This window comes from Lemur catta, chromosome 1 (assembly GCF_020740605.2).
Source record: "Lemur catta isolate mLemCat1 chromosome 1, mLemCat1.pri, whole genome shotgun sequence".
Classification (NCBI taxonomy): Eukaryota; Metazoa; Chordata; class Mammalia; order Primates; family Lemuridae; genus Lemur; species Lemur catta.
In genome coordinates, this window is record NC_059128.1 from 104,744,665 (window position 1) to 104,757,789 (window position 13,125).

Here is a 13,125-nt window from a genome sequence, read left to right on the forward strand (position 1 = left end):
GACATCTCAAGGCATGTGGACTCTATGCACTTTTAATTAAAAATTTTAGAAAGGATAATTTTATTACCTTTTTATGTTTTTATTTGTTTATTTTCTTCTTCATTCTCCTAGATTGTGTGCTCCATGAAGGTAAAGATTTTTTTTAATTCAGGATATTATGGGTATACAAACATTTTGGTTACATGTAATGATATTTGCCCCGCCCAAGCCAGGGCTACAAGGCTGTCCCTCCCCCATACAGTGGGTTCCACTTCCATTAGTTGTGGGTTTGCCCCCCACCCCCACCTCACCCCCACCCACTACTGGCACCCAGTAAATATTACTACGATGTGAACACCTTAGTGTTGGTCAGTTAGTACCAGTATGATGGCAAGTGCATGTGGTGCATCTTTTTCCATCCTTGTGATACCTCACTTTGAAGGAAGGGCTCAATGTCTATCCAGGATAATATAAGAGATGCTAGATCCCCATTGTTTTTTGTAGTTGAGTAGTATTCCATGATATACATATACCACATTTTATTAATCCACTCATGTATTGATGGGGACTTGGGTTGTTCCCACATCTTTGCAGTTGTGCATTGTGCTGCTATAAACATTCGAGTGCAGATGTCTTTATTATAGAATGTCTTTTTTTCCTTTGGATAGATGCCTAGTAGTGGGCTTGCTGGATCAAATGCTATTTCTATTTTTAACTCTTTGTGGTATCTCCAAATTACTTTCCATAGGGGTTGTACTAATTTGCAGTCCCACCAGCAGTGTAAGAGTATTCCAATCTCTCCGCATCCACACCAGCATTTGTTGTTTTGGGACTTTTTGATAAAGGGCCGTTCTCACTGGAGTTAGGTCATATGTCATTGTAGTTTTGATTTGCACTTCCCTAATGATTAGAGATGTGGAGCACTTTTTTTTATATGTTTGCTGCCCATTCTGTCTTCTTTTGAAAAGTTTCTCTTTATGTCCCTTGCCCGTTTATTGATGGGGTTGTTTGATTTTTTTCTTGTTGATTTCTTAAGTTCTATATAGATTCTTTTTTTAATTTTTAATATATTTTTACTGTTATTAGACTTTTAAATGGAAATTATCTGTTACTGAACTGGTCTGTCAAATCTTTGTTTTTTAATTCAGGATATTATGGGGGTACAAACATTTTGGTTACATGAAATGCATTTGCCTCACTCAAGCCAGGGCTACAAGTGTGTCCTTCCCCCATACAGTGTGCCCCGTTTCCATTAGCTGAGAGTTTACACCCCCACCCCTTCTATCCGCCACTGCTCACCCCGCATATAGATTCTTGTTAACAGCCCTTTATCGGATGTGTACAAAGCAAATATTTTCTCCCATTCTGTAGGTTGTCTGTTTGCTCTAATGATAGTTTCCTTGGCTGTGGAGAAGCTTTTTAATTTGATCAGGTCCAATTTGTTTATTTTTATTGCTGCTATGATTGCTTTGGGGGTCTTCTTCATAGATTCTTTGCTTAGGCTGATGTCTGAAACAGTCTTCCTGACATTTTCTTCCAGAATTTTTAAGGTTTCACACCTTAGGTTTAAGTCTGTTATCCATTGTGAGTTGATTTTTCTGAGAGGTGAGAGGTGGGGATCTAGTTTTAATCTTCCGCATGTGGAGAACAGGTGATTTTAAAAGGACCATTTAATCCATTATATTCCATCCAGCAATCGGCTAGGTAAGAAATGTGTTAAATTATTGGGTCTCTTCATTGTTGGAATTAAGGATACCAAGCAAAAGAAGCTATAGGATATTTTTCATTTATAATAAGATCAGAGGGTAGATTATTTGCTATGACTTAACTTAAAATACAATGATGTTCTTTTTTTTTCATTCTAGAAAAACTGCTAAAAATGTTCTGTGTTTTTAGTTACATTTGGAATCACTACTAAACCAAGAATATATATCTTGGCTCCATATTAGTCTTGTTCAGCTAAAATTGAAGATAGGTAGAATTTGACAAATAATAACAGTACAGTTGTTAAACTATTTTCAAATGGCTGAGTTTTCTTCGTGTAAAAGTTGAAAGCCTAAAACAGTAAAAATAAGAACTACCTCTTTAGAACCCATGTGATCAGCCGGGCGGGGTGGCTCACGCCTGTAATCCTAGCACTCTGGGAGGCTGAGGCGGGAGGATCGTTTGAGCTCAGGAGTTCAAGACCAGACTGAGCAAGGGCGAGACCCCATCTCTACTAAAAAAAAATAGAAAGAAATTATCTGGACAACTAAAAATATATAGAAAAAATTAGCCGGGCATGGTGGCGCATGCCTGTAGTCCCAGCTATTCAGGAGGCTGAGGCAGAAGGATTGCTTGAGCCCAGGAGTTTGAGGTTGCTGTGAGCTAAGCTGACGCCACGGCACTCTAGCCGGGGCAACAGAGTGAGACTCTGTCTCAAAAAAAAAAAAAAAAAAAGAAACCATGTGATTAACAGTGCCTTAAGATTTAAAAATATAGTGATTATGTTCTTTGAATGATTGAAGAATCACTTAAAGTGCCTGGAACATGATAGATTCAATAAATATTTGCCATGAAATAAATGTTGAATAATCTGAAAAGACTGATATTAATTTCTCATTGAAAGAGAAGTAAATGTCTTACCTGTATTATTTCTCATTCTCTACTCAGTAGAGAATTTAGGATGTAATATAAATGGGATATACTCACATTTATTTTGAATTGAAATCATAAAGAGGAGAGGGAACCAAATCTTTAAACAGTAGGATCAATTTCATTATTTTTTGCCACAATTTAAAAAAGGTAGCATACAGCATAGCTGCAGAGATCACTGCCCGAAATCCATTGCCATTTGAAAAACTCTTGCTGTATCAGTTATGCTTTGAGTGGCTGGTTGCAAAGTAGAGAGTGATTGACATGGTATATTGCTTCGTTTGCTTTTTTAATTCATAGGAGAAATCTTGTCTAGCTCATAGACTTTTTTTTTATATTGTTAGATTCCCCGTGGCTGCCAGAAAAATTCTATTTATAGCAGAATTCCTCCTTTGCAACCAATTTTCTTTTTGCTCAAGTTATCTTTTCCACCCCACCCAAGCCAATATTATGAGAAGATTGGTACATGTGAGCTTGGAAAATCTAAACTCTCTCTGCAGTCTGCTCATCCAGGTGCACAAATATCTTGGTTACAGGAAATGACAGTCATTTCAAGTCATGTAATACTTACTTTCTTATAGGAGCTGAAATATATCACAATAGTACAATGTAAAAGTGGAAAAGGGCATGGCAGAGACATTTTTTTGTTTTCCAAGGGAAAGACTCCTTTATCTTAAGAGGTCAGTCATTGAAGTGTCCAAAGGAGAACAGGCAGCAAGTACTTCTCTGCTTAATTTTCTGCTAGGGATTCTTTGTGATTTTCAGCTAGATTACCTGATTTAAATATTCTGCAATTGTCCAGGTTTGTGATTAGGGTATTGGTAAGCAGAATTGTTTGCAAAACACCAAAGGAAATCTGTAATCTGCCATAAATTTTGATTTTATTTAAAGGCATAGATGAGAAAAAGCTGATAACCTTTAATCATCAAACATTTCTTAATAAATGAGCAACTACCAGATTTTTAAAAATATCTGAACCAAGCAGCCATTTTTTTCTTTAATAATCTGGATTCAACCCATTTTTTTTTTTTTTTTTTTCAAAATATTACCTGGAACAGGCATGGTGGCTCATGCCTGTAATCATACCACTCTGGGAGGCTGAGGCAGGAGGATCACTTGAGGTTAAGAGTTTGAGACCAGCCTGAGCAAGAACGAGGCTCCGTCTCTACAAAAATAATAGAAAAATTAGCTAGGCATGGTGGCACATGCCTGTAGTCCCAGCTACTCGGGAGGCTGAGGCAGGAGGATTGCTTGAGCCCAGGAGTTTGAGGTTGCAGTGAGCTATGATGGTGCCACTGCGCTGTAGCCAGGGCAACAGAGTGAGACTCTCTCCAAAAAAAAAAAAAATTATCTGAAACTTAGCACAAACAGAAAGATGAGGGCCAGGAGTGATTGAAATTTTTGGTATACCTGTTTTATTGATGTAATTGGTTGTAATGATAACCACTAATAATTGTTAATGAGGTTTCAACTTACAAAGCGTGGATTTTTAGAACCCAGTGAATTTTACAGTTTGTAACGTGGTATCATTGGAACCTTTGAGGTATAAACCTAGTAAGTTTCTTTTTTTCTCCATCCTATCCTCAGATATCATGTGCCTAAAGATTTTAAACTGATAAAAACAGATACTACACTTGATCTTAGCCAAAAGGCGGAGAAGCGATAGGATTTCAAACAGAAACATCTTATTGCACTAAGAGAAATTTCCCCATGAGAAATATTTTCACCTGCTTGACTGGCACTGTTGACAGGTTGGTTGAATTCCTCCAAAGAGGACAAGCTGTTATGTCAGCTGAAGCGACATGTGCTTTAGGGAAGAGGCAGTCACAAGTGTTAGTAATACATACTTTGCTATACTGCTAACATAGGTTTATAAGAAGATATATATTTTATTTTCAGCTTGGAGTAAGTTTGAAATTGGAATATTTTACTTCTCTTACTATTAGAAGTAGTGAAAATGTTGGTTTTAAAGTAGTTGCTGTGAAATGTATACTTTTTTTCTGTGAATGGCAGTAATACTTCCCCAGAGCATCTATGAAGTCTGCTGCTCCAGGGAATATTTTATATTCTGTGTGTATCCTGAGACCTAATTTTGGCAAATACAAATCACGTAAACTCTTCCAAATTGAATTTGATATACTAACCAGGAATAACAGGGGAATATGGTCCAGACCTTTCAGATCTACATATTTTACAGCTAATTACTTCTGATTAAGTCCAATTTTGGTCATTTTAGACTAAACTGGAATTTCGATGTTTGATGTCATAATGTGACAGTGATTTATCTCCTAGGGCATTCTCTATGCTGTCATACTTGATGCTTTGGGCCGAAGTTCTGTGTGTCCATGTCTCTCCCTCCTTTTTCTCTTTCCCTCCCTATATTTCTTTCTTCATTATTTATAATTTTTTCCTCAGTTTTCAGTTTAAAAAAATAGGCCCCTTTGAATATGAAGCCTCCTACGAACTATCATAGATCATAGTTAACAGTAATCTGCTATAGGATAAAGTTGTCCTCTACTGTTTTAGATAAAGATAACTCATGTGCCAAAGAAAACAAGGCATCCTTCATGGATTCTTATTCCCTAGTGGCCAATTTACTTTTCACTCAACTGTAGCTTGCTTTCTTGGTCTCCCTCTTCACCCACTCTTTTTAGTTTTTAATGACAGAAAATGATGTTTTAATGAACAGCGAATCTTCAAGTTAATATACTTCTTCTTCCATCTGCAAGTTAAATATTTAAAATAGCCCCTCATGGTAAAATATCACTTATAACTTTTCATGTTACAAACATTGACACATTGACAAATAATTTTTTTGTTTATTCCAGGTACCCCAAGTTTTCTTTGTAGGAGAAATATTCACTGTTCAAGCTTTAGCTGATAAAGCTGTGTAAGCAGATAAAACGGGAAGACAAACATTTTTCCTTTCCCCCCTTGTTTAAAAACAATAATCTATGTATTTGAAACTGTGTGGATATAGCTATAAAACATAAGCTCATTCTTACCATTCAGACATTTTGACTTCTTGTTGAAATAGATGCTCCTCCTGTTGACATAACTACAAGATAAGAAGTCTGACCTACTGTTAGGAATTTTTCAGTTCTGTTTATGACCTCATGATGCTTTATGTAGCACTGTGCTGGAATTTACCAGCCTAGTCTTGAGGCAGTGTTTTGCGTTAAGATGAGTCAGTTTTCAGTATTTAAATAATTCCATGGTAACCCACATGGAGAAGAGTTTCTGCTTAAATGAATCAGAATATGATGAGACTTTATTAATAAGGTTAAAGTAGTTGAATGTTTGGGAAGTGAGTGTTAATTAAATGGACTTGACAGAAGACCATGTTTTTCAAAGCATCTATTGTCTCCAAACCCAGTAAAAGTGAAGATGCATCAGTTCTCACTATAATATTCTATAGAGATTTTTTGTTCTAGAAATGCCTTTTTTCTCATCCTTAGTATTGGCTACTGCTTTATGCTGTATATACCATGCTTGTTTTAATATAACACTCTTCTAGATGAAGAAATACACACCTTAATAAAAACTTGGAGAACAGGCCATTGAGGTTATCATTTAAAGAAATAGTTCTGACTACCAATGTGGCCTGCTCATATGAGCCAAGTCACCCTGAGGGGTCCTCTTTATAAGCTCAACCAGGGTTATTAAAGCCCAAGGAAAACTAATATTCAATGCTTCTACTGTTTTATTTCTCACTTGATTTACCTTAGAAGTACTTTAGGACCTCGGCCTACTTTAGTACTATTCATTCATTGCTAACAGTTATTAATTGATGAATTGGGATTTGATGTCAACTGTTCTCGGTTAACCCATTTATTTTGTTTTTCATATCCTGCTTTTCAAGTTGTATGTATCACAGAATTATAATGAAACACCAATTTTAGTTTATAAAGCGTTTTTTCCTTAATGAGGTGTAGCTATAAGGTACAGTTGGTTTAGTTTTCTATAGCAGTTAAAGAACAAAGACCAAGTCCAAAAACTTACCTAACCATAGGCTAATGTCCAGCATCCATACTAGGGGTTGATGGTATTAAATTTTTAATTCATGTTATTGGTGTGCCAGATATTCTATGCATACTACATAAGACTGTTTCCTTTCAGGACTTAACAGGACCATTGTGTTTATAACATTTTATACATTTCAATGTGTATTCATACTGCTTATATTTTCCTTTATCCTCAGAACAACCCTGGGAAATAAATACACATTATGTTTTAGGTAAACAGAGGTTCAGCAAGATTGAATGTTTTGCTTAGATGGAAACTCTGGTGTCTTGATTCCTTGTTAATGCTCTATCTGGCAGAGAAACAGTAATGGTGTATTATCTCATGATATGAGATGTCAAACAACAATACAAATAATTCTTTATTTGCATAGCACTGGCAACTTTTAAAGCACTCTTTATACTATTTAAAAGAAAAAAAGAAAATTGGGAAAGCAGAGTTCTTGTATTATTATACTTAATAATAGGTTAAGTACAGAATGTCCGATTTCCTTAAGTACTAAGTTTGACAGTTGATATCTCTGACATTTCACTTTAACACTTTTTTTTTATTGTGAAGGAACATCCTCATTCTTTCAAACGCAGGGTTTGGCATGTGATTATATTTCAAATTTTTTTAGAGCAATTTTTGTGAAACCATGGGTAAGTCAAAAAATCATGTTATTTTTGAAATGAGTTCCATTGTGGAACAGCACAGACAGCTCAAAATATCAACAAAGTGTTTGAGAAGGATGTGGCTAATGGTTTGAGAAGTTCATTCTGGTGATTTTAATCTTGAAAATGAGCCACGTGGGTGACCTGAGACCAAGGTGGATAATGAGCTGAAAATGAATGGAGTGAGATAGAAGTGAATTCATCTCAACCTACACGTGAATAAGCAGCAAGGTTTGATGTTACTATTCCAACAATATTGGACCATTTTAAACAAATCACCAAGGTAAAGAAGCTGGATAGATGGATACCACATGAATTAAACGAGTATCAGAAGAGAAATAGTCTCAAAGCCTCCCTTTTTTTGCTGTTATGACATAAAGGCAAATTGTTTCTACACCATATTGTTATATGTGATGAAAAATGGATTCTTTTTGACAATCACAAGTGCTCAGAACAATGGTTGGATGAAGGTGAAGTGCAGAAATACAGTCTAAAAACCAAATATTCATCAGAAAAAGCTAATGGTGTCTGTTTGGTGGTCCAGCACTGGTATTCTCCACTACAGCTTCATGAAACCTGGTCAATCAATTACAGCGGATGTCTCCTGCAACCAGTTGGATGAAATGAGGATGCTTGCAATTAAGCAGGCGAGACAGATTGATAGAGACAGGCCAATCCTCTTGCAAGATCACAAGTAACAAAAAACAACTTTGCTCAAACCACAGAAGCTGGATGCATGTGCAGAGTGGTGAAAATTTTGAGTTACCTGACATGTAAATTCTCAACTGAGATCAGACAAGGTGATGCTCTGCCTTCTTGTTCAGTCTCATACTGTAAACAAGTATCCTGTTTGCAGCCCACTTAATGCCACATTTTTTGTTGGTGACTTTGCTATTTTAAATGGCCCCCAAGTGTTGTGCTAAAGTGTTGCGTAGTATTCCTAAATGCAAGAAGGCTGTGATATATCTGTGCGGGAAATACATGTGTTAAATAAGCTTCTCTCTGTCAGGAGTTATGCTGCTGCCTGTGAGTTCAGTATTAAAGAATCAACAATATATATTAAACATGGTATTTTAAAACAGAAATAAGCATAAAACAAGGTTATATGTTGATCAGTTGATGAAAATGTTGTGACCAGAGGCTCCTGGAAACCTAACAGTCTTTCCCATTTCCCTTAGAGGCAGTGGGTCTCTGTTCACTAATTCAGTGTTTGTGGCAATTTAATAGAACATAACTACCTCAAATAACAAGAATTGACTATGTGTGTTCATGTATGTTTATTCTGCTACTCTTTTATAAATTCTTACACTTGTGCAGTGTATGCATTAGTCATAATTTATACTTGAGATTTTGATCACAAGAAATATATAAATCTTAGTGAAAATAGTTGCATACAAGATGAAAACAGTTTGCCATTTTAGATCAGATAGATGATTCCATATTCCCTAAGTCAGAAGGTTTTTTCATAAAATGGAATATCGAAGAAATATAAGTGATACTGACTGACAGCATCTAAATGATCATCTACAGCACACTTGAGCATAACATGATCGTTAGTGTCATATTGGTGGATCACCAGTTTCTTTTATGCTTGATGTTATTTGTTTTAGCAAGCTTGCAATATTATCAGTCCCTCTTCTCTTAGAGAAATTTATTTTATAATGGTGTTTATGTGTGAGGAGATTTCATAATCGAAGACTAGTGTGTAGGCATTCAGTTTGCTTGAATACAACAGCTCAAAAGCATTTTTTAACTTTTCATTCATGAATGTTGGTTCATATCAGGAGGGGTGTTTTAAAATGACAGATATGTCATACCTTCTGACATACCATCAGTGTTATGTTAAAAATTAACATTCAGCTTTGTAGCTCACTTTTTACTGTCTTTGAACCCGAAAGCAGGGAATCATCATTTTCAGAGTGAAGGACAAGAAGACATACAACCCCATGCAATGCCTTTTACATTCCAAAATGATTCTGTGCTTGTTACCATATATTTGTTTTCTAATCACTTTCTTCTTGGTATAGAAGATGTGCCTCTTTGGGTGTTATCTTATATGGCTATTCAGTTAAATGTTTAAAAATGATACATATTAATACTTTCATTTAGATATGCTCCAGTTTGGGGTAGCTGCTTTATTTGTGTTGTGTATACATCTGACTTGCTCCCCTTCTGACCAGTTTGGCCTTCTGACTAAGATATTAGGGTGAATGCCTTTTGTCTTTACTGTAACCAGTAGATTTTATGTCATTAAACGTCGTTATGACATGTAATTGTGTAAAAAATGGGAAAAAAACATAAAAAGCAGAATTTTAATGTGAAGACCTTTTTTGCCATAATCATTAGTTTCAGAGTCATTGTTAGTTCAGTGTGTGTGCAGAGTCCATTTCCCACATCTTGCCTCAAGTATCTTCTATTTTTATCATGAATTCTCTTTTAATCAACTGTAGGTTATTTAAAATAAATTCCTACAACTTAGTGGAGGAAAAAGAAGAGTAGTTATGACAGTATTTTTTCACCTTATTTTTGGTAGATGACCTTAATCTTCACTCTTCACTCTCATAGATCTATTCTGCATTATGATTAGTGTGTTTAAGGTTAAGGATTTATGCTCATTAATTATACTGCATTCAGAAAGCAAAATATTTATAGCTGAAGTCCTCTGTGAGTTGAACATCAAGCTTACTATCTTTTCATTTTCCCTGCTGATTTGGAGCAACCTAATGTTCTAATATTAAAGATTATTTTGTAAGATTGACTAGCCCTTGACCTAACTGAAAGAAAGTCTGTTACCTTATTCCAATTTCAATAAACTATTATGCAATATAGAGTTATGTTATAATTTGAGAATTTTATGTAAAGTTCTTTAGTAAATGGTAATTAAGTGGGGATAACTTCTTAAACCTAAGAATTCAGGGGATTGATTAAAAGATGAATATATTTCTCTAAACTAATATACCTGTAATGGAAGTACAGAGTAGTATCTAAATGGCAACTGTGTCATCTAGTTTCAGAGAAAACTGAAAATCTTTGGTGAATTATTGGTTGCAGTATCAAACCTCTTTATAAGGGTAGCTGCGCTTGTGAATTTACATTTGCTGTGTACTGTCCCTCCAAGGCTTGCCATACAAATGTCTCCTTAGCCTTCTCTCAGCATGTTCATTTCCATCTTTGTTTTACTCACTCAAATGCTTTTTATTTCTTCTCTGCAACAATTTTTGAACAATTACTCCTTGGATCCCCCAAATCAAGACTTTTTCTCCAGAGAAACTTACTTAAATCCATCTAGTTTTCCTTCTCGTTGGCTTTATATGTATAAATTATATGCTGCTTTGTCATTAGTTTCTTTGGTTTCATTTTTATTCAATGAAACGTGTCCTGAGTGCTTGTTGTGATGATGTGTGCACTTGGTGGGGTAGAGAAGCATGCTTTGGTCAGGGTTTCCGGAGGAGGTGATTCTGGACCTGAATCTTGAAGAATGAGTCAGAGTTTCCCTTGTGTAGAAGGCAGGTAAGGATATACTGGCAAAGAGAACAGCATGAGAATACATGGGATTGGGAGATAGTTTCATATGGCTGTCATGTGACGAGGTGGGAGATAAGAAAGGAAGCTGAAGACATAGGCATGAGCCAGGTCATTGAGGACTTTATGTCATACTTGGACATTTATTCTGTGAGCGAACTTGGACTTTATTCTGTGAGTGATAGGTTGGTATTGAAGGGTTTGACATATGAGGGTTTGATGTATGATAGTGCTTAATATGGCAAGATTTTCATTTTAGACCAATCATTTTGGCAGCAGTATGTACATAAATTTGAGGTAGGATAAGAGTAGAGAGGGGCAGATGAGTTAGATTACTGATTGGTCATATTGAGAGATAATCTGGATTTGGATACTATTAATAGGGATGGAGTTGAGGACATAGACTTGGAAAGTGTTTGGAGTCATAATCATTAAGACTTGAAGATTGGTGAAATATGAGATTATTGTAAAAATTTTTATTTTTGAGTGGTTAAGTGGCTGTGGTGCTGCTAACTGTGACAGGGACTTTAAAAAAGGAACAGATTTTAGGAGAAGATGAACAGCTCAGTTTTGAACATACTGAACTTTTGTCTGTAGAATCTTCCATTTTAAACATTCAGCAAATAACTGAATGTAGGAGTCTGAGGCTCAGGTGAAAGGTCTGGATTGGGGGAATTCATTTAAGGGTCCTCACAGTCCTGGGGGGAGCACAGAGAACATGGGTAGAGGGTGAAGTGGACAAAACACTAAATGTTAAGAGAAAAGGAAAAGAGGAACCGAAGAAGAAAACTGAGAGGGAAAAAGCTCTGTATCTGCCTATTTACTCTTAAAAAGAGGACAACTTTATCCTTTTTGTAGGCTCAGTAACACCTTGAACAGTATGATGTTATATAGCGTTATGTAGCATAATAGATAATAAATGTTTAAGTTTGCCACTTATTTTGTTCAGCTGGAAAACATTTCATTTACTTTTGAGATTTTGTTTCATATTTAATCCTATTCCATTACTTGACAAGAAATATTTTTTAATTCATATCATCTCATGAGCACCTACTATGTACTAGGGACTGTGTTAAATACTTTATTTACATTCTCTCCCTTTATCCTTAAAATAATCATGCAAGGATAGGTTTTATTATTTCCATTTTATATTTGAAGAACTTGAGGGTAAGCAAGAGTGACTTGATCAATGTTTTCACACATCTTTAAAACTCCAAAATTCATTCTCTTATGATCTTGTATATGTTGAGACCAAAAAAACATTTTAAAGTCTCCTATTCTGGTTCCATTGTGAGAATTACCCTGACTCAAAAGCACTGATTTATACTAAATTCTGCATGGGCAGTCTCATGAGGGTTAGCACAGTGGTTGGATACTTCTCTGTTCCTGAGTGCAGTATGACCTTACTAATCCTTTTCATCTCTCTGGGTCACTATTTCTTTATTTTTTAATTAGCAGCCTATATTAGATGATTCCTAAATTGCTTAAGATTTGAAAATTCTATAAATTCATTCATTTTTAAAAACTCAAGAACAGGGGTTACCTTGCATCTACCAACAGGTTTTAGAGATCCACAGGGTATATAACTGGGTTTCATGACTCAACTAAAGTTGCAAGATAAAATGTGCAAGATATGATGCAGGTGTGTACAATTTTATGGAGATGCAATTCATAGCTTTTTTCAGATCCTCACAGTTTCGTGTAATTTACCACTCACCCTCCACCGAAAAGGTTAAGAACTATAAAAACCAGAAGTATTTTTGTATAATGTGATAAACTACAGTGCTTCATGCAATCCCTGAGTAGTTCGTCTTTAACAGAGGTATTGCTGTTCTTTGAAAGTAATTTTTTAAATTAAGGAACAAATTTATTTATATTAAAGGATAAGTTTATTTTTTGGCTATTAAACCTATAATGTTTTCTGTTGTATTAACCAACTAAAACACCTCTTGTTATTTTATTGCTTAAAAACAAGTCCATCAAATAGAATAAGTAAAAGTTTGACTCTGCCTTATGAAGAATTAAAGAATGCTCAGTTTTAAGAGTGATTCAAATGCCCTTCACTTATATATATTCCCCACTTTGCATCTTCCTATAGGAAAAGAGTATTTGAGGACCATTTGTAAGGAAAGAAAAGGAAGTAACAACATAATGCCTACAGTTGGAGCCAGTTAAACCAGGTTTGTTCTTTTTCTTTCCTTAATGTAACATGTTCATTCTGGTTTTGAATCTCTTTTATCAATCTCCTGGTTTATTCCAGCAGCAAATCTAATAATTTTGAACCTTGCTGTAATAGAGGAGACAAAGATGAATA

General features: G+C 35.4%; 1 protein-coding gene and 1 pseudogene across 4 annotated transcripts in view; one reads left to right on the top strand and one right to left on the bottom strand.

Moving 5' to 3' along the window:
* The window catches only part of PEAK1 (pseudopodium enriched atypical kinase 1), a 253,250-nt gene that overhangs the window by 100,448 nt on the left and 139,677 nt on the right, over positions 1-13,125 (top strand). For all 4 annotated transcript variants that reach the window (XM_045532723.1, XM_045532711.1, XM_045532740.1 and 1 more), the window contains one exon: positions 12,910-12,991. The gene's annotated coding sequence lies outside the window, so the exon portion shown is untranslated. The remainder of the gene's footprint in view (positions 1-12,909; positions 12,992-13,125) is intronic.
* Positions 4,168-4,277, bottom strand: LOC123631008 (annotated as a pseudogene).